The following is a 25194-nucleotide window of genomic DNA, read 5'->3' on the forward strand; positions in this document are numbered from 1 at the left end:
CATATCCAAGCAAAAATAAGATCCAATATACATAATACACAACTCAGGACCAGTAGTTTTAGACTATGCTTGTCAGTGTTTTTTTAATCATGTACTCAAAAGTTTTCATAGATAGCTATGCTACCGTGTGTTTTGTGTAAACTGAGATGTCAAAAGGTTGTCTGCAACTAAAAATGTTTTATCTTGGACTCAAATGTCTGACTGATCAATTCTAAACTGACCAATCAGAATGGAACAAACCAAACACAAGGGATGACCCAATGACGGTCATTGGAGCCAATCAGAGCATGGACAGCTGAAACAGTAATGCACACACTGAGTGTACAAAACATGACATAGACTAACCAGGTGAATCCAGGAGAAAGCTATGATCCCCAACTCTGTTACAGAAGAGTGTAAATGCTTTTTTTTTAGGCTGGATCATGTTGTTGACTTGTATTGTTGTATGTTTTAATTATGTAATGTAATGATTGTTGCTGCCTTCTAGGCCAGGTCTCCCTTGAAAAAGAGATTCTGGGTATCAATGGGTTTTCCTGATTAAATAAATGATTGATGTCACCTGTAAAATCCACTTCAATCAGTGCAGATGAAGGGGAGGAGACAGGTTAAAGAAGGATTTTTAAGCCTTTCGCCATGGATTGTGTATGTGTGCCATTCAGAGGGTGATTGGGCAAGACAAAATATTTAAGCGCCTTCAAAGATGTATGGTATTAGGTGCCAAGCGCACCAGTTTGAGTGTTTCAAGAACTGCAACGCTGCTGGGTTTTTCATGCTCAACAGTTTCCAGTGTGCATCAACAATGGTCCACCACCCTGTTGGGTTTTTCACGCTCAACAGTTTCCCATGTGTATCAACAATGCTCCACCACCCAAAGGACATCCAGCCAACTTGAAACAACTGTGGGATGCATTGGATTCCAGCATCCCTGTGGAACACTTTCGACACATTGTAGAGTCCATGCCCTGATGAATTAAGACTGTTCTGAGGGCAGAAAGGGGTGCAAACTCCATATTAGGAAGGTGTTCCTAATATCGGGATACTATAATATGCCATGCCTAATAATGCAAGTCTTCTTCCTATCTCTGACGAGGAGTAAGTAGGAAGGATTGGAGGACCAATGCGCCGCGTGGTACCTGTTCATGATTCATTTAATAGAACACTGAAAAATACAAACTAACAACGTGAAATAACAAAAACCAAAACAGTTCCGTGTGGAACACACAGACACAGAAAATAATCACCCACAACTCAAGGGTGAAAGCAGGCTGCCTAAGTATGGTTCTCAATCAGGGACAACGATTGACAGCTGCCTCTGATTTGAGAACCATACCAGGCCAAACACAGAAATACCAAATCATAGAAAAAGAACATAGACCGCCCACCCAACCCCTGCCCTGACCAATTAAAACAAAGACATAACAAAAGAACTAAGGTCAGAACGTGACAAATAAACTATGTAATGGGGCAAAGTAATCATTAATTATTTCTTAAATTAAATATACACACACACGAGGCTGTCAGCACTGAATGACTAATTATGCTCTTGTAATTATGGAGAAAATTCAGAAGTCAAAATGAGCCCAAAGTCCATCATCACATGTAATTGGATGCTGTCTTAAGCCACCCAAAAAAAAGCCTTTGAAAAGGAATATTATAACTGCAACTGAGACGGCATCTAATACAATAAATGTAACACGTTATTCTTGCAAAGTAATCACACTTCCACACACACCTACACACCCATGGCCTGTCAACTCCTCTCCTCTCTCATAGTTGTCATGGTCTCAAAGTGGCCCTGTGTCAGTAACAGGAGGTGGGCTGGCTTCCACCAGAATTCATTTAGCGTGTTGCGCTCAAATCGCTCCCCATCAGAAATATCTTAATCTGTCTCTGTCTCATTGACATGGAGAAAGTGTGTGGGGGGGTGAAGTCCACATGAGAAAGGTCAGTGCATTTAAGGGGTTCATCATTCTAAGGTGTCAGACCTCTTTAGAGGGGAGGATGGGATGAAGAAGGGAGGATAGGGAAGGGGGATATTCTCTCTTACCCTTCGCTTGGGGGGGGGGGGTTGATCAGTCAATACTTAAGAGAGTTTGGCTGGTGTCCAACAACAACCATAGTAATCAGTGGGAATGTTTCACTATGTTGTGTCTTTTGTTTAATCTTAATTGTGGTACAGCTCCTACACACACAAGCTCACACACACTGCACTATTCGGCCTTAGAACTGCCGCCTGGGAGCTGCTAACATAACAGTGAGCTAGATGAAATGCTGGGAGCTAAGAAACAGCCACACACACACGAACAGAACAAACACAAACACCTTCTCACACATACTGTACACACACACGCACACACAAACAGACAGACACGTACGCACACACACACACACACACACAGGCAGCCGTCTGGCCGAGGTAAACAGCTTTTAATAGCATCAAACCAGGTTTGGTTTGTTTTGGACCATCTGTCAGTTCCATTGTGTTTCTGTGTGTCTCTTTAGAGCCCGTGGTTGACAGGTGATATATGTACGATACAAAGTGCTTGGTCGGGCCCCCGGAGACCTGCCCTGCACAGTTTCTCGCTGCCTTTTTTCTTCTTCTTCATCTCCTCTTCCCTCCATCCATCCTGTTTCTCTCTGTTTGTCGTCCTTTCCTTTCCATTTTTTTTCTTCTCTTGGTGCACGGAATATTCCGTCAGATCATAGCACGGTCGCCAGCATCCTCAGTGGCATGTATCCAGCCTGCTCTGGCGATTTGCATCAAAGGGTGGAATTTTCTATTTGAGAGGTTAGCAAAACTGTGCCAGAGTATGTTGAAGGCGGTGAGGAGCAGCGGCAGAAGCGCATCGGCTGACTGGAGAGGCCTTTGGACGCGAGTGTGTGTGTATGCGTGAAGAGGAGGCGAACATAAAGGCATAAACATCCTGGGAGAGAGATGCTGGAAAAGGCTAACCGTTCGCTTACGGCTGATGTTAGCGCCTGTTAAACGGTGGGAGTCTTCAGAGGTCGTCGACAATGTTTGGCATGATACCATCAACAAATACACCAATGACTCTTCTCAAGGGATGCAAGAGCAGTATGCTCAAAATTGCCTAATATTTAAACAAACCCTGAACATCCATTGTAGGCTAGTATCCATATATTTAAATAGCTATTTTACGGACACAATTTTTCTATAAATACTTTTTAAATCAACTATCTTTGTCATTTGGCCATCAGAATTCACAGTTACTTTAAGAAAAAAGTCTGATTCACTGAAATGAAAGTAAAGTTAGAGGTGAAAACGCAGGTTTTCAGAGTCCTCTCTCCTGGTCTCCCCGCTCCTCTTCCAGTCATCATGTGAGAGAAGCCAGGCGTGGGAGGATAATCACACCCTAATAAGAAGGAATATTAAAAACAGCAGTGCACACACACACTGGATCCCTTTTCCTCTCTCTTTCTCTCTCCCTCTCTTTCCCACCATCCCAGAAAAATGTTTGCACATGGCCACACAAGATATCAATAATTTCATAATATATCAATTAACAGGTTGAAAGAAAGAGAGCCTTTGGGGGTTTGCGTTTGTACATTTGATGTTTGGTTTGGAGGCACCCTGTGAAGGTCTGTATGTAGAGTTGCGTGAGGCCAGCCCTGAGTCCCGGCTGGGTCCAAAGCTCTGGGCCGTGATGGCAGTGCGAGCAAAGACTGAAAAATGAAGGAATCCTTCTGTAGACTGGAGCTTACATTTCACCAGAAAAACTAACACGGCATGTTTGAGTATCATCAGACCTTTCGCACTTTGGGGGAGATTCAGAAACACGCTGCTGATAGCTTTCGTGCTGCTTGCAGCTGTGGTTAGGGCATTTAGCGCCATCACTCAGACATGGAAACCCAAAGTGAAAGATACTGGATAGGGCTGACTAATGCTGATCCTAGAACAGTTTGTACGTGTGTAGGATTGACGGTTGTATGTTATTAAGGCACCTGCTGGTTGAGTTGGTTTTGGATATGCTTCTGGTTTGGTTCTAGTTTGGTTCTGTTGTCTGGCAGATTACAGTGTCAGCGCTGTTTCCTCTCCTCTTCTCCGTCCTTCTCCTCTTTTCTCTCATCTTCCGTCCTTCTATCCTCTCCACCCCTCTCCCTTGCTCCTCTCCTCTCTGCTCCTTTTCTCTTCTCCCCTTTCCTGATAACTTCTCCTCTGAGCTGTGGAGGCCTGTGTGTGTGTGCAATCGTGTGCACGCTGGGCTGGGGTGTGGCGAGACAAGTGTGTGTGTGTGAACAAGGGGTCCCTGTGTCTCCTAATGATCTCCCACACCTGCGCATCTGCTGCCATTTTTAATTAACACTCCAAGGAGGTTTGTCAGGAGTAATCAAAAACATTGTCACTGATGGCAATGCAACTGCAGCCATGCAATGGCGGCAAAAACTCTAGACACATCATAAACCACCAGGAACGGGTTGCTCCAACTTAAACAGACCAATTAATTGCCTCATTCTCATAAACAATAGAAAGAAGAAGAAAAAACGGAGAAAATATACTTTTTAATGACTTGATACGTGAGGATCGATATGTATCCTGAGAGAAAGAGACAGAGAGACTTGCTTTCGCAATGTAAACATGTTTTTTTTCTATGCCAATAAAGCCCATTGAATTGAATTGAGAGCGAAAAAAGAGAGGTGGCTTTTATGAAACAGAAGCAACATGTGGCGTGGAGGAGTGCTCCCAGAGAGTTCTTTCCCAGTCCCAGTCATCTCCTTACATGCATGCCCCTGTTATGTTCTTCAATACAGCAGCAGCAACATGGGCTTGGCTGATCTTCCTTTTTCATTTCACTAGGAGCAGGGGGAGCGGCAATAGGAGAGCAGGCAATAGGTTTAGCAGCCGAGGCGAGGCGACTCTGATTTACGACGGGAGGGTGACCTCTGGGGCCGTAACACAGTGATGGGTGAGTGGCTCTCAACGGTAAGCTACTGGCACTTGACAAAGTGCCTGAAGCAGAATGAATTTACTTCTCTTTTCCTCAATCATCAACAGCCACTGCCCTGACCCCCATCCTGACTGCTATAACAAGATCTCCCATCTCGGGAGGCTGAAAAATTTACTGTCACATCTACTTTTCAATGAGCTCAAGTGAGCACTTCTTTCACCTTCAGTGGAGCAGGTGCCTGGTAACCTGGTCGGCTGGCAGGCACGCACAAACACAATCCCCGCCATCCAATATACACACACCTTAACACTCTAGCAGTTTTTATTTTTCATCCACTGTATTTACCAGACCTATCGGTGTTTGCCTTCATCAACTTGATGACAGTGCCTGAATGAAATAATCCCAATTTTTTTATATACCGCCGATTAATCTCCAACGCACATTGAAATGTACCCTTCCCCTCGTCTAGTCAGTGACCATACTGGGCTTGGAAATTGCAAGCTACTCTATGGTGGAATGTATTAGGCCTAAATCTCAACCAGCACAAATATTAATTAATTGAATGTGATTTGACTGAGGTTTTCTGTTGTGTAGTGTTTCTTTATTATCACTATTGGTATAATATCTTGACTAATGATATTCAACCAGTCAATCTTTTTCGCCCCCACACAGTTTAGGACAATATTATCCCAGCGTGACAATAAAAGTCCCAAACACATTACAACGAACACATAAAACATTTGTAATTTCTCAAAATGGGAGTTCAAAATTTCGCTGCTCTCTGGTGAGTACATTGGGTCGTTGTCGGTTACCACGTCGTCAGGCGAGACACAGTGTATTGTAATTGAAAATAAAGAAACCATTAAAAGGCATTCAATAAGCTACTGTGAAATTGATCAGTCAATAAAAGCTGTTCCCCAGGGGAAAGTGGCCATGCATGGAGAAGGAGGAGGCTCTCGCCTCAGGCAGGATGGAGAGAGATAGGGGGAAGAGGACGGGATGGGGGGTGAGGAAGAGAAGGAGACAGGAGGAAAGACAGGGGAAGAGAGAGAGAGTGAGGAAGGGAGAGAGAGAGAGATATAGATAGAGAGAGGAAGAAGGAGAGATGGTGTGAGTGAGACAGCTCAGACCTGATGCAGCAGTAACTATACAGGCTCTGAGAGACACAAGACCATGTAACACAATGATTCATAACAGTGCACTATCATTAGTACCAGCTCATCACAGTACTCTACAATATACAATACACTACAACACACCAAGCAGTATAACAATCAGAAAATGTAATGCATCACATTTTCAACACCACTAAGCCTGGACCAGGAAATTAAGCTTCAGAAGGAAACTCTGTTTGGTTCAAATATCCTGGTCTTGCTCTACATAATCTTAGAGTCATGGTAGATATCAAAAAGTAGCAAAAAATACTTTGAAACATACAAGAACTGCAATGCTGCTGGGTTTTTCACGCTCTACAGTTTCCCATGTGCATCAAGAAAGGGCATCCAACCAACTTGACACAACTGTGGGAAGCATTGGAATCAACACAGGCCAGCATCTCCAGTGGAACGCTTTCAACATCTTGTAGAGTCCATGCCCCGACGAAGTGAGGCTGTTCTGAGGGCGAAAGGGGAGGTGCAACTCAATATTAGGGAGGTGTTCTTAATGTTTTGTACACTCAGTGTATATAAAATAATGTTGTTGTTTTTTTGGGGGGGAGGGTGCAAGAATGCACAGGATTTATTGTTCGATAGTTTTATAAGGATTTTTTTTATATATACATAAAAAAAGGGACAAAAAAAATAAAATAACAAAAAGACCCAACCGCTGCTTCTTTAACTTTCAATTCTCCTAAGCATCCGTGCTTCACAGCCCATGGCTATTGCCTTTCTCAATCTGTCCCTGGAGAAGCAGGAGTTATGGTCCCTGTCGATTGAGGAGAAAGGGATGTTATTCCCCTGTCACCCTCAGTCGCTCCGCCATCCTCCCTGTTCTGATCTACGGTCCTGCTGCCCGGGGAAGAAGTGTCTTGATGCGCCATTGGTTTAGAGTGCTGTCACCTTGCCTCTATGCTATACCTGCACCCCCCCCCTCTCACCCCTCCATATCCCAGGGGCCTGTACAAGCAGCGGTGCGGGCGGGACGTGAGAGGTCACCCCCAGGGGAGTGGTAAGGGAGTGGGGGACAACACAGGTCCCTGAGCAACGCCCTTGATTGGGAGCAAAAATAAGGTTGAAGATGAGGGAGACCTGGAGATTTTGGCCTCTGTTGAGCCTACAACTATTGTGCCTATGAACCAGAGTTATACTGTTAGCACTCAGGCGGTGTGCCCTAGTAGGAAGTCCACTGTGGTCGGTTCATCCTGCAGTATCACCTCAAACATAAATAACATGAGCATGTCCAATTCTGATAAGCTTCCCAGTAAAGCAATAAAACCAATCAAGCATCCAATAAGTGCTAAAAATATCCCACACTAACATATGTAGCCTAAGAAACAAGGTTCATGAAATCAATAACTTGACAGATGACATTCATGTTCTGACTATCTCTGAAACTCCCTTAGATAATACCTTTGATACAGTGGTAGCAATCCATGGTTATAACATCTACAAAAAAGACAGAAATGTCAATGTGGGTGGTGTTGCGGTGTATATTCAGAACCACATTCCTGTAAAGCGTATAGATGATCTCATGTTAAAAAACTGTGGAAGTAATATGGCTACAGGTTCATCTGCCACACTTAAAGCCCATTATTGTGGGAAGCCGCTATAGACCACCAAGTGCCAATAATCAGTATCTGGATAACATGTGAAATGCTTGATAATGTACGTGATATCAACAGTTGAAGTCGGAAGTTTACATACACCTTAGCCAAACACATTTAAACTCCGTTTTTCACAATTCCTGACATTTAATCCTAGTAAAAATACCCTGTCTTAGGTCAGTTAGGATCACCACTTTATTTTAAGGTTGTGAAATGTCAGAATAATAGTAGAGAGAGTGATTTATTTCAGCTTTTATTTCTTTCATCACATTCCCAGTGGGTCAGAAGTTTACATACACTCAATTAGTATTTGGTAGCATTGCCTTTAAATTGTTTAAATTTGGGTCAAATGTTTCAGCCACAAGCATCCCACAATAAGTTGGGTGAATTTTGGCCCATGAATTTTGGCTCATGACAGAGCTGGTGTAACTGAGGCAGGTTTGTAGGCCTCCTTGCTCGTACACGCCTTTTCAGTTCTGCCCACAGATTTTCTATAGGATTAAGGTCAGGGCGTTGTGATAGCCACTCCAATACCTTGACTTTGTTGTCCTTAAGCCATTTTGCCACAACTTTGGAAGTATGCTTGAAAGACCCATTTGTGACCATGCTTTAAATTCCTGACTAATGTCTTGAGATGTTGTGTCAATATATCCACATAATTGTCCTTCCTCATGATGCCATCTATTTTGTGATGTGCACCAGTCCCTCCTACAGCAAAGCACCCCCACAACATGATGTTGCCACCCCCATGCTTCACGGTTGGGATGGCGTTCTTCGGCTTGCAAACATAACAATGGTCATTATGGCCAAACAATTCTATTTTTGTTTCATCATACCAGAGGACATTTCTCCAAAAAGTATGATCTTTGTCCCCATATGCAGTTGCAAAATGTAGTATGGCTTTTTTATAGCGGTTTTGGAGCTGAGGATTACTTCCTTGCTGAGCGTCCTTTCAGGTTAAGTGGATATAGATACTTTTATACCGGTTTCCTCCAGCATCTTCACAAGGTCCTTTGCTGTTGTTCTGGGTTTGATTTGCACTTTTCACACCAAAGTCAATTAGCCTATCAGAAGCTTCTAAAACCATGATGACATAATTTTCTGGAATTTTCCAAGCTGTTTAAAGGCACTTAGTGTATGTGAACTTATGACCCACTGGAATTGTGATACAGTGAATTACAAGTGAATTAATCTGTCTGTAAACAAATGTTGGAAAGATGACTTGTGCCATGCACAAAGTAGATGTCCTAACCGACTTGCCAAAACTATAGTTTGTTAACAAGAAATTTGTGGAGTGGTTGAAAAACAGGTTTTAATGAATCCAACCTAAGTGTATGTAAACTTCCGACTGTACATACTGTGGTAAACTTCCGACTGTACATACTGTGGTGAACTTCAGACTGTACATACTGTGGTAAACTTCCGACTGCACATACTGTGGTAAACTTCCGACTGTACATATTGTGGTGAACTTCAGACTGTACATACTGTGGCAGACCAGAGGGTTTGGTCAAAACGTTTACACAGATCAGACATGGACAGAGCAGGATATTTGTATATATATTTGTATATTTTCTGTGTGATTTCAATATTGACTGGCTTTTATCAAGCTGCCCACTCAAGAAAAAGCTTCAAACTGGTTCAGGTTATCAGTCAACCTATAAGGGTAGTTACAAACAGCACAGCAATGAAATCATCAACATGTATTTATCACAACTTTTACTGATGCTGCAGAAATGTGATTTAAGGCAGTATCCAAATCCAATGGATGTAGTGATCATAATATAGTAGCCATATCTAGGAAAACCAAAGTTAATGCTTGGCCTAACATGGTGTATAAGAGATCATACAATAAGTTTTGCAGTAATTCCTCTGTTGATGATTTAAATAATATTTGCTGGTCTGTATGTGTGTAATGAGGTGCAACTACAGTAGCTGCTGCACTTGACACAACCGATTCGAAAATGTACTGCAAATTGAGAAATCGTGTGACTAAACTGATTAAAAAGAAGATGAAACTACACTGTGAAACAAAGATTAATTATATAAAGAATAATAGTAAAAAGCTTTGGAGCACCATAAATGAAATTTTGGTCAAAAAGACAAACTCAATCATTGAATCAGATGGCTCATTCAGCACAAAACCCACTGATGTTGCCATCTACTGTAATGATTATTTCATTGTCAAGATTAGCAAACATGCCAGCAACAAACGCTGACACTACACATCCAAGTACGGTATAACTGAACAAATTATGAGAGACAAGCATTGTAATTTTAAAATCCGTAAAGTGAGTGTGGAAGAGGTGAAAAAAGTATTGTTGTCTATCAACAATGATAAGCCACCGGGTTCTGACAACTTGGATGGAAAATAACTGAGGATAATAGAGGACGATATTGCCACTCCTATTTGGCATATCTTCAATCAAAGCCTACTAGAAAGTGTGTGCCCTCAGGCCTGGAGGGAAGAAAAAGTCATTCCGCTATGCAAGAATAGTAAAGCCCCTTTACTGGCTCAAATAGCCAACCAATCAGCCTGTTACCAACCCTTCCTAAACTTTTGGAAAAAAAGTTGATATTTTACATTGAACAAATGGACAACAGACTTTCAGCACGCTTATAGGCAAGGACATTCAACAAGCACAGCACTTACACAAAAGACTGATGATGGGCTGATGATGAAAGATTGTGGGGGCTGTTTTGTAAGACTTCAGGATGGCTTTCGACATTATCGATCATAGTCTGCTTCTGGGGAAAAAAAGTGTTATGGCTTCACACCCCATGCTATATTGTGGATAAAGAGTTAGCTGTCCAACAGAAAACAGAGGGTGTTATTTAATGGAAGCCTCTCCAACATAATCCAGGTAAAAATCAGGAATTTCACTTCTTGAGGTCGAGGTTGGCTAGCTAGAGCGACATCTTGAGAAACAACTGGTCTGGTTGTAGTGGTGTATGTACAGTATACTCTTCTAATGTACCTTTTTTTAGAGTGCATAATCTACAAGACAGGTACAATGTCCAGACATCGATTGTTAATGTGATTCAACAAAGTATTAAAGTTGCATGTGGTACTTTAGCAATAATAAGGCCTGAGGAGGCATGGTATATCGTGAATACAGTACAGTATATACCACAGCCAAGGGGTGTTGTTTGGCACAATATATGAGTGGAGACAGTTGTACCTTTAATTTATGGGCTCACAGCAACCACATCAAATCTGCTTTGAGGAAGCCAAAGCCACACTGCACCTTGTGCCACCAATGACATCAATCAACACCAAATGCCCTAAAGGATCTATAGTAAATTGTAGTATCCATCCTTCTTTTGATAAACAACCATGTTAAAGGGATAGTTCACCCAAATTACAAAGTGGCACATTTGAAGACAGTGGCCAGGAACACAAAACCAAAGTATGGATTGCTGACATCTTACTGCATAGACTGCTAACAGAGTACAGAAACCAATATGTTATTGAGTAATTTGGGTGAAATATCCCTTTTAGGCCACTTACGGGGAACCCTCCAGAGACCCTCCAGGGCCCAATCCACAGTTAGTCTGGGTCTCACTGGATGACGGAAGAAATGAATAAATAGATAAACAGATGAATAGCAAAGAGAAGAAATGGGAGTCTATGCTGGTTGGCCATCCATCATATATCCCATTACCACACAGTGGGAGCAGTATGTATTATGGAGTCAGCCTCCTAAGAAGATACAAATTCAACTTTTCCCTCCAATTTGTTATAGCTTTCAACTCGCCGTTGTTGTTTCTTTGAATTATGAATAGATTTCTGTCCTCGACTTTGCTCAAGCAAGCCGTATGCGAAACGAGTAGGAAAACACATTTGGAACACGGCACGCTTTGAAACAGTCGAGTGCATATGCATAAACATTCACACTTAAAGCGCCCTAAGAGCGACAACACACGTTCAATATTTCAGCTTTTCCTTTGTTCATTGACTGTGTGTGTGTCTGATAAATATGAAGTGCCAGAGCATGAGCGCAAGAACATGTGGGTGCCAGAGTTAACGTTTACCTCAGAATGAATTACAGATTTCACATAATACGGCCCCAAGCAAAAAGGAAATTAAGAATATGGAATTCCTAAATTGAAATCTCAAAACTTAATTTCTTCCCCCAAACTGGTTTTTATGTAAACATATGATTCTAGGCCAGAGATCCTGCATGTGCCATTCAGTGAAAAGAGGGAGCGAAGAAGGGAGTGAGAAGAGACAGAGAGAGGAAAAGACGGGAGAGATAGCGAGAGACAAGAGCGAGATGAGAGAGAAAGTGAAACACAGAAGAGAGAGAGATGTAGAAAGACAGAGTGAGAAGAAGGAAGGAATGTAAATACACAGCAAACCAATAGCACATTTTGGCCCCAGCAGTTTGTTTGGGTATTTAGACTGTAGGCTACAATCAAGTCCTCAAAGCCTCAGTCCAAATGACAAGGCCCTGATACAGCGGCACAGATCCACTAAACAAAGGCTGAGCAAGCTAAAGCTCAACGCATACAACCTTCAAGGTCACCCCCAGTTATTTGTCAATCATTGTGGATGGGAGAAAAATGAATAAAGATGCATAAATGGCTTGAATAAAGAGAGGGCAGGAGGAAAGAAGGAAAGGACGAGAAAAAGGGAAGTGATTTTTGCATTGGCTGAACTTCTGGGGCCTGTTTTGTTTGACCAGATGTAGAATTAGTACACATCACTTTGCATCAGCGAGACGTAAACCATAAAGCCACCATGGAGAGTACACCTCCCTCTCGCCGCACCAGGGTTTGCTGGTGTCTGTAATTCTGCTCGTGCAATTATCGATGTGATGCCAATCCCCAATGTAAAGACTCATTCCTTAAGAAAATAGGAGCATATACCTGGATAGATGTGCCCAGCTGTTTTTCCAACTGGAATCAGTAATTGAAAACAGAGCGTTTCTGTTTTTACACAGATAAACGCGGAAAAGTGTCAATGACGTTTCAAGTCATCGTCTTTCAAGAGCTACAGTATAAATCAAATTAGTAAAACCTGACTAATAAAAATTGGTAGTACACTTCAATACACTCTCTTATTTCTGTCCACAAACTAACCTTGCTGGAACACAGCAGACAAAACAGAAAACAGGCTAAATCAATACAGTGGATTATGAATCACGATGCTATGTTATGGCTAGCTGGAAACGATAACTTTACCCCGTTACTGCCGCTATTCAATCAAAACCAGCATATGGAAATTCCCAAAGTGAGGCAGAAAAACAGCGAGAGCGCTCTGGTGTTCCTTTTAGCTTCATCAATATTGTGCAAATGGTCACACAAACAGACATTTCCCGGATACCTCCACATGCAACTTTTGATTGAACAAGGTGAACGAGGACTACAAAGGTGTACTACAGATGAGTTTGAAGGAGAGAAGGTGATGCTGTCATTGTCTCTGGGGCGTTTTGGGAGGCCCCAGATCCTGTGGCGTGTCAATGAATCAGGCTAAACGTGTGTGACAAGCAGCGGGCCAGGAGGGAGGGAATGAAAGAGGGATGGAGGAAGAAAAGTCATCCCCCCATCCCCATGCACCACATTGGTGTTGGTGGGGAGCTCTGGGGGTAATCTGCGGCTGCATGCGATAGAGAGACGAGCCCCTTTATTTAGACGCAATGGTAGGCCCCTAATTGCAGCTGATGCTGAGAAACACATGTTAAGAGGGGGCGAGTCAGATGTTAGCAGTACAACCATATGGTTCCTCCTTCACCTACAGGAGATGGGCCTGTACCCAGAGACGACAGACAGCACAAGGGATCAGATCATGGCAGGCTGCGCACGACAACTTGACTTAGGCTAAGTCCCAAATGGCCCCCTACACCCAATATAGTGTGCTACTTTTTACTAGAGTGCTATGTGGAAAGAATCCTGGCAGGCTGCGCACTGACAACTTCACTTAAGTTGCATACCCAAATGGCACCCTATTCCCTATATAGTGCACTACTTTTGACCAGAGACCTATGGGCCCTGGTTAACAGTATTACATTATTAACAGTATTACTTTATTTGATTTATTATTGGCCAGGTACAACGCACAAATCTTCAATATTTCTGTAGAAAGGAATTCACTTTTGTTTCTTCACTTTCACAGTTGTTATTTCGGGTTTTTATAGTTGCTCTAAGAAACAGACTTTCAGTAAGTCCATTAAAATAAGGGGGAGCTGAAACGGCAACATTGAGTATTATAAGTCAAACAGCTTTCCAAAAATGTGGTGCACAAATAAAAGGGGAACAACAGATGCTAAAAGGAGAAAATCTGACCATTAGAACCCTTGTTAATATTGACTTAACACTATTATTTTACAAAAACATTTTCTATTAGAACTTATAGAATTATATTATATTTCTAAGTTGTTTGTGAAAGCCCTGAAACATGTCAACAGTGCCTCGCTGTACAATATTTTTTTTTATTACTTGTTAAACAAAAACTTTTTCTCTGAGCAACTGTATTAGTATAACATAATAAAAACATTTTTTGCATACAATATAGCTCAGTATTCGTTTTATTTTTTTCAAGGATGCCAACAATTACGTGAGGATAACGACACAGCCTTTTTCTAAAATGTTTTATGGGATTGGAGGACACGTTGGGAGGATCTTAGACTATTCCTTCAAATAGAATCTTTCCAGATCCTTGATATCCTTCGTCTGCACTTGTGGACTGCACTTTTCAGTTCAAACCCCAGGTTTTCAATGGGGTTCAAGTCCAGAGACTGAGACTTTTATTTTGTGATCAATTAACCATTCCTTTGTGGATTTTGATTAGTTCTTCGAGTTATTGTCTTACTGGAAGATCCACTTGTGTCAGCCTCCTGGTAGAGCCCAAGCAGGTTTTTGGGATAAAATGTCTTGGTATTGGGTAATGTTCATTCTGTTAAATAGCGTTATAGAGCGCCGCACTTTACACTTCCTTAGAGCTCAGCGCGTATGTACTATATGCACAATACAACAACACCCACAGACAATGCACACAATCAACCTCATCTCTCCTCACTCGCTCTCTATCTATCTCTCTTTTCATTCATTAAACTCCATCCTTCATCACCCTGTCTCTTTCTCTCCCTCTCTCTCTGTGTCCTCCTCACACTATCTAGTTCCACTGCTCCCTTGGCGGTCAGGGGGGTGCCCTACCCACTACCCGCCGACGATTAAAGAAAGTGGCCCGGTATTAAAAACAAATATTCAATCATTGCTCATGTTGCGTTGGATTATGGGTGGGCTCGTCAAGACGATTAGTTAGAGTGGTTGTGCGAGCGCTGAGGCTCCGCTTAGCTTTACATATGCAAACAGTAGAGTAAAGCAGAGCAGTAGAGTGCAATGCTAGCGCAAAGCTCACTAGACGCTCAATCATGCAGAGCGGAGCGTGCTGCCGCACAGGAAATTAGCTCGATAATAACGGCTGACAATCAATATTTACGTTTGTGCTTCACAAATAATTAAATAAAATTGGCCTCGGCTGCGTTTTGTGGGCCCCCTCGCTTGCTGTAAATGATGGACAAGTCACATAATACTGTAAGTTGCATGGACACACCGTGTGCAATAATAGTTTAGACATTTGTTAACATCCCTATTAGTGAGGATTTCTTCTTTGCCAAGATAATCCATCCACCTGAGGTGTGGCATATCAATAAGCTGATTAAACAGCATTGCACAGGTGCACCTGTGGACAATAAAAGGCCACTCTAAAATATGCAGTTTTGTCACAGCACAATGCAACAGATGTCTCAAGTTGAGGGAGCGTGCAATTGGCATGCTGACTGCAAGAATTGCCACCAGAGCCGATGCCAGAAAATGTTCATTTCTCTACCATAAGCTGTCTCCAACGTCTTTTTTAAGAATTTGGCAGTAATTCCAACTGGCCTCACAACCAGAGACCACGTTTATAGTGTCGTACGGTGAGCGGTTTGCTGTGAAAAGAGTGCCGTTGGTGTTATGGTAAGAGCAGGCATACGCTACAGACAACAAACAATTGCATTTTATCGATGGCAATTTCAATGCAAAGAAATACCATGAGATCCTGAGGCCCATTGTAAGGTCCATAAAAATAAAAAAATCTGTGACCAACAGATGCATATCTGTATTCCCAGCCATGTGAAATCAATAGATTAGGGCCTAATGAATTTATTTAAATTGACTGATTTCCTCATATGAACTGTAACTCAGTAAAACCTTTAAAATTGTTGCATGTGGTGTTTATATTTTTGTTTAGTATAACTACACCCAGTCACGACAAAGGTATAGGCATCCTTCCTAACTCAGTTACCGGAGAGGAAGGAAACTGCTGAGCCATTCTAAAAAACTGAGGACGAATCAACATTGTAGTTACTCCACAATACTGTTCCCCGGTAGGCCAACTGCCTTGTTCAGGGGCAGAACGACAGATTTTTTTTTACCTTGTCTGCTCAGCGATTCGATCCAGCAACCTTTCGGTTACTGGCCCAACAGTCTAACCACTAGGCTACTAGGATATTGTGTTTTAAGTTAAGGTGAATTCATCTTCCAGTGTCTGGTGGAAAGCAGAATGAACCAGGTTTTCCTCTAGGATAATGCCCCAGTCCTTAATGATTTCAAACACAACCGTAACATGATACAGCCACCATTACACGTGAAAATATGGAGTGGTACTCAATAATGCATTGTATTTGATTCGCCTCAAAAATACTACTTTGTATTGAAGACAAAAAGTGAATTGCTTTGCCACACTTTTTGCTGTGTTAATTTAGTGCCTTATTACTAACAGGATGCATGTTTTGGAATCTTTTTATTCTGTACAGGCTTCCTTTTTCCCCTCTGTCAATTCGGTTGTCATTGAAAACAAGACTTGCCTAGTTAAATAAAGGTTAAAATTCAAAATAAAAACACATGGCCAAATCTACACTTGAGTTGCTTACAAAGACAGTGTATCAAGGCACAAGGCGAGACCCAAATGCAGACACAGGGGGCAGGAGGCAGATGGTTGGAGTCTTACAATGTTTATTAATCCAGTCAAGAGAATGGTTGTGGACAGGATCCATGGATCCGGAAGACATGCTGCGCCATAAACTGGGCCGTCTCCTTGGCTGAAGGTAGTTTGGGAAGAGGGATGAAATGGGCGGCCTTGGAGAACCGGTCGACTACCATCAGAATGACAGTGTTGCCATCAGACAGAGGGAGCCCAGAGATATATAAGACCAGGGACGATGAGGAACCAGTAGTGGCTACAGGAGGCCAGAAGGAGCTTGCCATGGAGTCTTGTTTTGAGCACACACAGTGCATGCAGTGACGAAGGCAGAGACGTCAGGGACCAGTGGGCCACCAGAAGCGTTGTCGAAGGAAGGCTAGTGTACAACGGGACGCTGGATGATAGGTCAGCCTGGAGGAATGAGCCTATTCCAGGACCCGGGACCGGACGAGGGACAAACAGACGGTTAGCCGGGCCCCCTTCAGGTCCAGGTTGGGAGCGTTGTGCCTCACGAACCAGGTCTTCAATATCCCAATCCACAGTGGCAGCAAGGCATGAGGTAGGGAGAATGGTTTTGGAAGTCGAGGGTGTGGCAGAGGAACTATATAGGCGGGAGAGAGCATCAGGCTTCACATTTTTAGACCCAGAAATGGTAAAAGTTGAATCTGGTAAAACAGGAGGGCACACCGGGCCTGCCTTGAGTTGAAGCGCTTGGCTGAATGGAGATATTCCAAGTTTTTATGGTCGGTCCAGACCAGGAATGGCTGTTCTGCTCCTTCCAGCCAGTGCCTCCATTCCTCCAACACCATATTTACCGCCAGGAGTTCTCGGTTGCCAACATCGTAGTTCCTCTCAGCAGGATTGAGACGATGGGACAAGAAGGCACAGGGATGAAGCTTCTGGTCCTGGGCAGATCGCTGGGTCAGGATGACCTCCACTCCAACATCCGAAGCATCCACTTCCACCACAAATTGGCACGAGGGGTCTGGATGGATGAGTGCTGTTGTGAACCGATGCTTCAGGTCCACAAAGGCTTTGTCAATAGCTGGAGACCATTTGAACGGTACCTTGGGGGCGGTGAGTGCCGAGAGGGGGGCCGCCAGGGTGCTGTAATCCCGAATTAAACGGCGGAAGAAGTATGCAAACCCAAGAAACCGTTGCAACTGCACCCTGTACGTTGGTTAAGGCCAATCCACCACTGTTTTCACCTTTCCAGGATCCATCTAAACATTGGCTTCAGCAATGACATATCCCAGAAAGGTGATTGTAGAGCGGTGGAAATCACACTTCTCTGCTTTCACAAACAATTGGTTCTCCAGGAGGCGCTGAAGGACCTGTCTGACATGGAGTACATGTTCTTGGGCAGAATGGGAAAAAAACAGGATGTCGTCCAGGTAGAGGAACACAAACCGGTTTAACATGTCCCGAAGCACATCATTGACCAAAGCCTGGAAGACAGCGTTGGTGAGTCCAAATGGCATGACCTGACACACATAATGTCCACTGGCTGTGTTGAAGGCTGTCTTCCACTCATTCCACTCATCCCACTCACGTATCCGAACCAGGTAGTAGGCAATCCATATGTCCAACTTGGAAAACATGGTAGCCCCCTGGAGAGGTTCAAATGCCGAGGGGAGGTAGGGGGGTAACGATTTGACCGTGATATCGTTAAGTCCCCGGTACTCAATGCATGGGCGCAGGGTCTTGTCCTCCACAAAGAAAAACCATGCGCCGGCAGGAGATGCAGAAGGACAGACGGCCCCAGCGGCCAGAGACTCCTCTATATACTCCTCCATAGCCTTGGTCTCTGGTCCGGACAGAGCATACAGCCGACCCGAGGTGGTGTAGTGCCTGGGAGTAGATCAATGGCACAATCATAAGGATGGTGCAGGGCAAGGGAAGTAGCACGTGCCTTACTGAACACTTCCAGGAGGTCATGGTATTCAGTAGGAAAAGCAGAGACATCCACAGTCTTGCTAACATCCTGAGGAGGATGACTTGGGGAAGGCTGTGCTGATTGAAGGCAGTGGGAATGGCAAAAGGACTCCAACCCAGGATGTAGCGTATGGTCCAGTCAATCACAGGATTGTGTTTTGTAGGCTGGAAAATCCCAAAACAACCGGAACATGGGGAGATGCAATGAGGAGGAACTGCATGGTCTCACTGCGGTCACAGAAACCCGTAATTGAACGGGCACGGTACTATGGGTGACTTCCCCTATAGAGTGGACGTCCAGTGCCCTAGCGTCCATTGGCACAGAGAGCGGCTGAGTGGGAATACCAAGCTCCGATGCTATCGTGGCATCCATAAGACATTCATCAGCCCCAGGGTCAATGAGTACTTGGAGAGACTTAGATTGGTCTCCCCACAGCACAAGAGCAAAAAGGGGTGTGCGGGTGATGGGAATTCGAGAACTCCCAGTCTGACTCACCATAGTACTGGTACCCATTAGAGACACGGGTTTCCTAATAGGGCAGGTAGCTATAAAATGTCCTACCCCTCCACAGTACAGACAGCTGTTATTATTCATCCCCCGTGAGCGCTCCCAAACTGATAGCCTAGTTCGTCCCAACTGCATAGGCTCAGGAATATCCAAATCACCCGTCGTAGATTCACGAGAGAGCTCTGGGGACATCAACTCCTCTCGGAAGAGCTGCCTGCCTTCGGAAACTTCCAGATTCCATAGGAGGTGAACACACCATATCGGGAGCACGAGTGTGCCCGAGACCAGACTTCCTCTCACTTGCGTTCCCTTAGGTGTCATTCAATTTGAATGGTTAAGGCGATAAGAGAGTCGAAGTCCACCGGCAGTTCCCGAGCAGCTAGCTCACCCTTTACCTCCTCAAATAATCCGTGCAGAAAAGTATCGAAAAGAGACTCCGGATTCCAGGCACTCTCGGCAGCCAACGTGCGAAAATCCACCGCGTAGTCTGCCACACTACGGAGTTTGACTTAAGTCAAGCAGTTTTCTGGCCACCTTTCTCCTTTAAACCGGAGACTCAAACTCACCTCTGCCATGAATTCCTCCAAATGACCGCAAATGGCAGATTGTTGCTCCCAAACTGCCGTAGCCCAGGAGAGCGCCCTTCCCATCGGTCTGAAGAAAACAAAGAAGGCTGTAGCTCAAAAATAAGCGAGCAGAGAAAGAAAACCCTGGCAGGTACCAGGATTCCCCGAATATCGCTCTGGAGGAGGTACGAGGGGTTCACAGGGAGTCGGGATAGGCTGTACAAACTCACCACAGACAGGAAAAAAATTACTGGATGATTGGGGTTTTTCAGAGGTGGTAGACAGTCTGAGCTAACTCCCTGATTTTCTCCATAATAGCCTTTAACCCATGGTCGTGGGTACAAAGTCCAGAAACAGGCAAGGGTCAAAACCGGGAGGACTAGAAAAAGGAGAATGCAAAAAGCAGGAGAATGGGGAAAAATGCTGGTTGACTTGGAAACATACAAGACGAACTGGCAGAGAGAGACAGGAAACACAGGAATAAATACACTGGGGAAAATAAGCGGCAACTAGAGGGGGTGGAGACAATCCCAAGGACAGGTGAAACAGATCGGGGCGTGACACAGTGAATGTTCCAAAGTGGCCTCGTTACAGTTATGACTTACAACAACCAATTTGACAGAGCTTGAAGAATTTTCTCAAGAACAAAGGGAAAATGTTGCACAATCCAAAAATTTACTGTAATCAGTGCAAAAAGTACTTCTACAAAGTATTGATTCAAAGGTGTGAATACTTACAGTACCAGTCAAACATTCAGACACACCTACTCATTTTCCTTATTTTTACTATTTTCTACATTGTAGAATAATAGTGAAGACATCAAAACTATGAAATAACACATATGTAGTCACAAAAAAAGTGTTAAACAAATCAAAATATATTTTATATTTCAGATTCTTCAAAGTAGCCTCACTTTGCCTTGATGACAGCTTTGCACACTCTTGGCATTCTCTCAACCAGCTTCATGAGGTAGTCACCTGGAATGCATCTCAATTAATAGGTGTGCCAAGTTAAAAGTTCATTTGTGGAATTTCTTTCTTTCTTAATATGTTTGAGCCAATCAGTTGAGTTGTGACAAGGTAGGTGTGGTATACAGAAGATAGCCCTATTTGGTAAAAGACCAAGTCCACATTATGGCAAGAACAGCTTAAATAAGCAAAGAGAAACGACAGTCCATCATTACTTTACGACATAAAGGTCAGTCAATATGGAAAATGTCTTTAAGTGCAGTCCATCAAACGCTATGATGAAACTGGATCTCATGAGGACCACCACAGGAAAGGAAGACCCAGAGTTACTTCTGCTGCAGAGGATAGGTACATTAGATTGCAGCCCAAATAAATGCTTCACAAAGTTCAGGTAACAGACACATCTCAACATCAACTCTTCAGAGGATACTGCGTGAATCAGGCCTTAATGGTCGAATTGCTGCAAAGAAACCACTACTAAAGGACAACAATAATAAGAAGAGACTTGTTTGGGCCAAGAAACACAAGCAATGGACATTAGACTGGAGGAAATCTGTCCTTTGGTCTGACAAGTCCAAATACGAGATTTTTGTCTCCAACTGCCATGTCTTTGCAGGGTGAACGGATGATCTCTGCATATGTGATTCCCACTGTGAAGTATGGAGGATGAGATGTGATGGTATGGGGGTGCTTTGCTGGTGACACTGTCAGTGATTTATTTAGAATTCAAGGCACACTCAACCAGCATAACTACCACAGGATTCTGCAGCGATACGCCATCCCATCCAGTTTGCGCTTAGTGGGACTATCATTTGTTTTTCAACAGGACATTGACCCAAAACACTCCTCCAGGCTGGTTAAGGGCTATTTGACCAAGGAGAGTGATGGGAGTGCTACATCAGATGATTGAGATGGTTTGGGATGAGTTGGACTGCAGAGTGAAGTATAAGCAGCTCTCCTCTCCTAAGGAGAGCAATGTATAGTGCTCAGCATATGTGGGAACTCCTTCAAGACTATTGGAAAACAATTCCTCATGAAGCTGGTTGCCAACTAGTCTGCAAAGCTGTCTACAAAGGGTGGCTACTTGGAAGAAAATCAAATATCAAATATATTTTGATTTGTTTAACTTCTTGCGTCGAGCAATCCCGGATCCGGGATTCTATTTATAGCCTCAAGCTCATTAGCATAACGCGACGTTAACTATTCATGAAAATCGCAAATGAAATGAAATAAATATATTTGCTCTCAAGCTTAGACTTTTGTTAACAACACTGTCATCTCAGATTTTCAAAATATGCTTTTCAACCATAGCTAAACAAGCATTTGTGTAAGAGTATTGATAGCTAGCATAGCTATGAGCCTAGAATTCAGCCAGCAACATTTTCACAAATACAAGAAAATAATTCAAATAAAATCATTTACCTTTGAAGAACTTCAGATGTTTTCAATGAGGAGACTCTCAGTTAGATAGCAAATGTTCAGTTTTTCAAAAAAATATTATTTGTGTAGGACAAATCGCTCCGTTTGTTCACGTTTGGCTATGAAAAAAACCTGTATCCAGTTATAGCCTCAAGCTCATTAGCATAACGTAACGTTAACTATTTATGAAAATCACAAATGAAATGAATGTGCTAGCTCTCAAGCTTAGCCTTTTCTTAACCTCTTGATACTCCCCTTCCCGGATCCGGGATCGTGAATAAAGCCTCAGGCTCATTAGCATAACGCAACATTAACGATTTCTGAAAATTGCAAATAAAATGAAAATAATGCGCCTGCTCTCAAGCTTAGCCTTTTCTTAACAACACTGTCATCTCAGATATTCAAAATATGCTTTTGCACCATAGCAAATCAATAATTTGTGTAAGAGTATTGCAAGCTAGCTTAGCATTTTGCGTAGCATTTAGCACGCAACATTTTCACAAAAACCAGATAAATAAAATAATTTACCTTTGAAGAGCTTCGGATGTTTTCAATGAGGAGACTCTCAGTTACATAGCAAATGTTCAGTTTTTCCTGAAAGAATCTTTGTGTAGGAGAAATCGCTCCGTTTTGTACATCACATTTGGCTACCGAAACGAACCGAAAATTCAGTCACCAAAACGTCAAACTTTTTCCGAATTAACTCCATAATATCGACCGAAACATGGCAAACGTTGTTTAGAATCAATCCTCAAGGTGTTTTTTCACATATCTCTTCATTGATATGCAGTTCGTGGAAGCCTGCTTTCCCCTCAGAATCGCATGGAAAAATACCAGCAGCTGAAAATGACGCACCAATTTCGACGGAGGACACCGGGCGGACACCTGGAAAATGTAGTCTCTTATGGTCAATCTTCCAATGATATGCCTACAAATACGTCACAATGCTGCAGACACCTTGGGGAAACGATAGATAGGGCAGGCTCATTCCTCTCGCATTCACAGCCATATAAGGAAACAATGGAAAACAGAGCCTCAAAAATCCTGCTCATATCCTGGTTGCCGTTTCATCTTGGTTTTGCCTGTAGCTCCCGTTCTAGGGCACCCACAGACAATATCTTTGCAGTTCTGGAAAATTCTGTGTTTTCTTTCCAAAGCTATCAATTATATGCATAGTCGAGCATCTTTTTGTGACAAAATATCTTGTTTAAAACGGGAACGTTTTTCATCCAAAAATGAAATTGCGCCCCCAGAGTTTCAAGAGGTTACAACACTGTCATCTCAGATTTTCAAAATATGCTTTTGAACCATAGCAAAACAAGCATTTGTGTAAGAGTATTGATAGCTAGCGTAGCATTTAGCGTAGCATTTAGCGGGCAACATTTGCACAAAAACCAGAAAAGGATTCAAATAAAATCATTTACCTTTGAAGAACTTCGGATGTTTTCAATGAGGAGACTCTCAGTTACATAGCAAATGTTCAGTTTTTCCTGAAAGATTCTTTGTGTAGGAGAAATCGCTCCGTTTTGTACATCACGTTTGGGTACCAAAAAACCCCAAAAATTCAGTCATCAAAACGGCGAACAGTTTTCCAAATTAACTCCATAATATTGACTGAAACACGGCAAACACTGTTTAGAATCAATCCTCAATGTGTTTTTCACATATCTCTTCATTGATATATCGTTTGTGGTAGTCTCCTTTCTCCGGTGAAACGCTTGGAAAAAGACGTGCAGTTGAAGATGACGCACCAATTTCGACGGAGGACACCGGGCGGACACCTGGCAAATGTAGTCTCTTATGGTCAATCTTCCAATGATATGCCTACAATTACGTCACAATGCTGCAGACACCTTGGGGAAACGATAGATCGGGCAGGCTCATTCCTTGCACATTCACAAACATATAAAGAGACAATGAAAAACAGAGCCTCAAAAATCCTGCTCATTTCCTGGTTGAAGTTTCATCTTGGTTTTGCCTGTAGCATCTGTTCTGGAGCACTCACAGACAAAATCAATAGAACTGCAATACAATATTGCAGTTCTGGAAACGTCAGAGTGTTTTTTTTCCAAAGCTATCAAATATATGCATAGTCGAGCATCTTTTTGTGACAAAATATTGCGCTTAAAACGGGCACGTCTTTTTATCCAAAAATGAAATAGCGCCCCCATAGCATCAAGAGGTTAATACTTTTTTGGTTACTACATGATTCCATATATGTTATTTCATCGTGTTGATGTCTTCAATATTATTCTACAACGTAGAGAATAGTCAAAATAAAGAAAAACCCTTGAAGGTGTGTCCAAACTTTTGACTGGTTTTGTATGTAAATTAGATATTTCTGTATTTCAGTTTGGTCTGCTCTAATTATGTTTGTAACCAGTTTATAATAGCAATGAGGCACCTCAGGGGTTTGTGATATATGACCAATATAACACGGCTGGGCTAAGGGCTGTGTCCTAGCACTCCGTGTTGTGTCGTGCGTAAGAACAGCCCATAGCCATGGTATATTGGCCATATACCACACACCCTCGGGCCTTATTGCTTAAATATAACATAGAAATGCCTCATGAGCTTAGTTAGACTGTTTTTCTCTGTCAGAACCCCAAATATAAGCTAATTTTACTCCATTGTGTGTAAACAATGTATAGCTTCAAAACATGGTTAAAACATAATTTTGATCTCATGGATGGTCAGTCCTTGAACCCATCCCTCACCAGTTTACCAAAAAAGTGTCAGGCTGAGCAGTTGTTTGAATACAAGATTGCAGCTTTAAAGAAATGAGAAGATATAGCAGCTTGACTCTGTATTTGAGTCACTTACTAAGGAGATGCCACCATCCTTTTTTCACTGCTTTGAAACTTTCCTCTGCTGTGTGTGTGTCTGTGTTGTGTTTGTGTGTATAGGTGTGTGTGCATGTGCGTAAAATGCTTTGTGTGTGCACACGTGCATATGTGATTGCGTGCATGCATGGCTGATTGTGTGTTATCATGTGTGTTTTCCTCCCCTTCAATTACATTGACTCCACTCAGTGATACACGGGTCAGGGAACTGCATTAAAGCTGTTCAGTCTGTGCAGTCTGGACAGTGTTTGAGTCCTACAGAGGAGCTATCACGTCTGGGTTCACTCTCTGTGCCAAGCACCGCTCCTCGTTCACAACC

At 42.9% G+C, this 25194-nt stretch overlaps 1 protein-coding gene across 1 annotated transcript in view; it reads right to left on the bottom strand.

Annotated features, from left to right (window-relative positions):
- The window catches only part of LOC135512524 (adhesion G-protein coupled receptor D2), a 149783-nt gene that overhangs the window by 36888 nt on the left and 87701 nt on the right, over positions 1 to 25194 (bottom strand). The gene's annotated exons all lie outside the window — the stretch shown is intronic.

The sequence above is a fragment of the Oncorhynchus masou genome, chromosome 24, assembly GCF_036934945.1.
Source record: "Oncorhynchus masou masou isolate Uvic2021 chromosome 24, UVic_Omas_1.1, whole genome shotgun sequence".
Taxonomy (NCBI): domain Eukaryota; kingdom Metazoa; phylum Chordata; class Actinopteri; order Salmoniformes; family Salmonidae; genus Oncorhynchus; species Oncorhynchus masou.